The sequence below is a fragment of the Pinus tabuliformis genome, chromosome 8 (genome assembly GCF_031772625.1).
Source record: "Pinus tabuliformis cultivar Carrire ecotype Pingquan chromosome 8, CPIR1, whole genome shotgun sequence".
Taxonomy (NCBI): Eukaryota; Viridiplantae; Streptophyta; class Pinopsida; order Pinales; family Pinaceae; genus Pinus; species Pinus tabuliformis.
Window position 1 is genome coordinate 483,073,435 of NC_142294.1, and position 4,319 is coordinate 483,077,753.

Genomic DNA, 4,319 nt, shown 5'->3' on the forward strand with positions numbered 1-4,319 from the left:
GTGGAGAACCTAATAGTCCACTGCAAAATTTTATAAAGCATAAAAGGTTTATGCAATGACCTGCGGTTGTTTCTGATTTGGCCCCCACACATAAAGATGTTCTTATAATAGGTCTTGATTATTTCAAACACATTAAAGAAGAGGCCCTTCAGGCCACACAACAGCGATGGAAGGCATCTCCTAATGAGGTAAAAAACAGAGAGTCTTTTAATTACAAAAAATTTTAGGCAACAGCTAATCGGATGCAATGTTATAGTCATATGGTTATGCCTGAATGACCCACTTGGATTGGGTGTCGATACAGATGCCCTATTATCTAGTATGCTCCAGATGGTTACAATGTTGAATATGAACTTTCTGAAAGAGAATAAAATGAAGCTTTCAACGTTCTTCAGAACAAGAATGGATTTCGAAAGTATGGTGAACATTCTTGGCCAGCTTATTCTTTGACCTTATTACATGTTAATCATGTTTTTGCATGAGGACATGCAATAAGGTAATTTGTCGGGTAATGTTGGGCCATGGAAATGGTATAATTTTTCTACCTATTTATTTAAATAATTGTTATGTTTTTAAGCAATTTGCGCTTAATTTGCAATGGTTTAAGAGAAAAAGGATAATGAAAGCGAGTTGAAGATAGTATAGTTAATTTGAATTTTTAGATATCAAAAAGGTAATAATTTAAGTAAATTGTTATGCAGATCAGTTGATGCCTTATTTGTGGTAGATTATAGCTCGACGCTTGAGCATGATCGAAGAATGAAGTCAAAGGAAATTGATCATTACTATTCGAGGGTATTATGGTTAAAAGAGAAATCTTGAGAATCTTTCGATTCTCAGGTTAGCTCCATATTCAGTTTTTTAATGTAATATATAAGACAGCAAATGAAAATACATAAGAGATTTTTATTATTACACTTTCACTATATATTGCATACAAAAATCTGAATTTGAACTTTATCAAGGACATTTTGTAAAACTCTTTGAAGTTAATGAATTTGGGCAATATCTTACCTTAATCCTTTGTATCGAATTTATCTAAAACAATACTTCTAGAGATCGTGGGCCCAGTCACCGGAGGTTCTACTATTTGTTATGTATCATTATTAGTTAGTTACTTTTCCACAATCACATTAGTTTTGTTTCTATTCACTTGCCTTTTCTTTTGTGGTAGATAATCGATTGAATTCTTTATGAATTCCATAAGTTATCTTTGAGAAGTAAGACTTTCAAGAATTCATGTGACTTATTAGTCTTCCTTATGCGTAGGATTCTTTGAAGAATAGATAAAATGGTTGATGAATTAAAATAGTCTTCTTTCACAGAACTATAATTGAAGGAGTAATTATTTGTTGTTATCATTTGTCTTTGCAACTATTGAATTAGGATAATGTTTAATGTAACTTTTTCTGTAGAAATCATTTTGCACTCTTTCATAATCTAAGAATCTATTATTGCATATATTGTGCCGATAGCCTTGAAACAAGAGATGAATCCTGGGTTTATAAGATTAATGAAGGTAGGATTAAGTTGATTTTAAGGAGTCATATAAGTGCCTAACAATTTCCTTTGAAGGTGATTTTTTTGTGCTTGTTGCATAATTTTCTATGACTACTATCGTATGCCTCTCAGACTTCATGGGTAAGAAGACTAATCTATGTGCAGATATGGAATCACATGAGTAGAAGCTAGGTTTTCATCTTTCAATATTCATCAACATGTGTAAGGGTACCAATATGTGGAGAACAACTTGGTTCTCAGGATGCCTTAGCCCTGGGTTTAAAACATTCCTCTAGGTAATTCAAACTCTTGTTCAAGCACAAATATAAGTTTGTTGTTCATAAGAAGTGCATGTTCATGTGCAACTTTGTATATGTGGAAGAAATGCATGTTCACAGAAAGTAATGAAACACCAACACTTCCAAATGCAGAGGAAATCAGTGACATTTGAAAAACAACAATGTTGGAGCATCTTTAACAATATATTTAGCTTTCACTTCTGATTTTTTGAATTTTCTAGATATGTATTGGTATACTTTAGTTGCAACAAACTGGATTGTTAAGTTTGTATAATCATCTAATGGTTGCTATAGTATAATAAGCTAGATAACTTTAAATTATTATCTTTCTATAATGCTTGATTTATAAATTTGTAAGTTATCCTTTTGCATTTTGTCTTTTTTTTGTGAATTGGAGATAATATAGACACCCTTGGATTATGATATTTGTATTTTTTTTAGTCCTTGTGTGCATTTGGTTTCATTTCTTTATTGTTCTTTTTCTAACAAATAAATGCATGTTCACGTGCAATTTTATATTTGTTTAGGTTTTTCAAATTTATAGGAACTTGAAGGGAATGGAAAGTCCTTTTTTTAATGTTATAAGATATTTTAATGCATGGCAAGATCTTTTGGTTAATTTATTCTAATTTTCTTTGCAAAGAGATATATGGGTGCAAAAGTGGCCCTAATTTTTTCTTGATAAAGAAAATACTCAATAAGGGGGTTTTTTGCACTCGAATAAGGATTTTTTTGTTATTGAACCTCATAATACCCTAGTTTTGATCATTGGAATGTATTGGATTAGATTATGTATAGCTTGCAAGTGGTTATTAATGATGGGAGTCAAGCCATGCAAACTTCAATAAATGATCTTGTGTACAATTGAGCTCCAGGGCAAGGGTTGATTATCATTTGGAAAATCCCTTATAGGGTTATCTTCGAATTCTTCAAATTCTTCAACTTGTGTCTTCATCTCTTTTTCTTCCTCATCTGCTATGCGCATCAACATCCCTCTTAGTTTATTTCATTTCGTTGTGGTATCATTAGGGGATTTTTGAGGGAGTAGTCTACGGAGGCAGTAGAATGGTCCCTTTTCTGGCACCGGCCGGAAAATCGTCCGGCTCCGGCTGCCGGAAATCTCCCCCTCTTCCACCACCATCGCTCCTCCCGTTCTCCGCCAACCTCCCGGTCCGCCCTGACATTCCCTGACATTCCTGACCGATCGCCGATCGCCTGACATCCTTCCTGCACAAGGGAATGCGCTGGCCGATCGGGGAGTAATTCATTCATGCGCGATCTTTCCCTCCATTCGAATTCAACACCCGCGCGCTGTGCTCCCCTACCCTTACTCTGGAGCCATTCTACTGCCGCCATTGTGGTTTCGCTGTGCTCTGATCCTCTGCGAACTCCTTCGGCCACGTACTCCTCGCAGGTAAGATATCCCTTTATGGCTTGATAGCTTGACGACCGCCTTTTACTCGCAGTGAGAAAGCGATTAAGCCAATTTTCACCTTTGGATGGTGGCATATTCGCTAGATAATATTCTACTGTGATTGATCCTGCTCGCAGATTTTTTTCTCGATTCTTTAAATGGCAGGGTTAGGGTCGATACAGCGGCGTTCGTTTTATTCTGCGATCGATCCTTTGTGTGTGAAATTGTTGAGGGTTTCTGACTCTATATTTGTTTTCATTTTGTTCCCATTAAGATTCATCCATTTTTTCTTTCCCTAGTTTTAATGAAGCACGACGCATCTTTATAATTTTGGATTTTGTTTTCTATATCTCTGCAGATCTCTATTGAGATTATGTTGTTTATCGCGGTATTGTTCACTAAAAGGGAAGATCGGGCTGTGGTTTTAATGGATCCGCGTTAAAGGACACTTTTTCGCTGTAGAATGTATTATAAAGCTTGGCACGGGGTTCGATCTGTGGTCCTTTTTCGCTGTAGAATGTATTATAAACCTTGGCACGGGGTTCGATCTGTGGTCCTTTTTCGCTGTAGAATGTATTATAAAACTTGGCACGGGGTTCGATCTGTGGATCGAGTTAGCTATAGCTGTAATGTTTTTTAATTGTGTAATTTAAGCCCGTGAGAGGCCCTGTGAGGGTTTGTGTTTGCGGGTTTACATGATCTTTCTTTTTCGGGTGCGCTTGCAGGCGGATCTAAATATTAATAATGTAAACCGGTTGTATTTGTGTATCTATTTGGGTAGATGATCGAATGCTCTGCTCTTTCTTTTGTTTTGTTTTTCTTTTTCTTTCATCTTCTGCCGACAATAAACACATACACAGGACGATTGCTATCAGCATTATGAGGGTTTTGGGGAAAAAAATTATGCATGCAAAGCTTCAAATTTATCAGTGGAAGGAGGGTTTTAGATCATCTACTCAGACATTGCATTTATACATTCATGGTTACAGGTTATCCTGGAAAATGATTCATTAAAATAAAAAGAGTATGAAATGGAATAACCATGTTACCCTCGAAAATCATTTCATTAGAACAAATAGCGTATGGAAGGGAATGTTTTTGTAAAC

At 35.7% G+C, this 4,319-nt stretch overlaps 1 long non-coding RNA gene across 1 annotated transcript; it reads left to right on the forward strand.

The window, feature by feature from the left end:
* The first annotated feature begins 2,888 nt into the window (after positions 1-2,888).
* LOC149236175 (uncharacterized) lies at positions 2,889-3,981 on the forward strand. Its single transcript, XR_016268381.1, has 2 exons — positions 2,889-3,427; positions 3,572-3,981. It is a non-coding gene; the product is annotated as an uncharacterized LOC149236175 (long non-coding RNA).
* Positions 3,982-4,319: the final 338 nt, after the last annotated feature.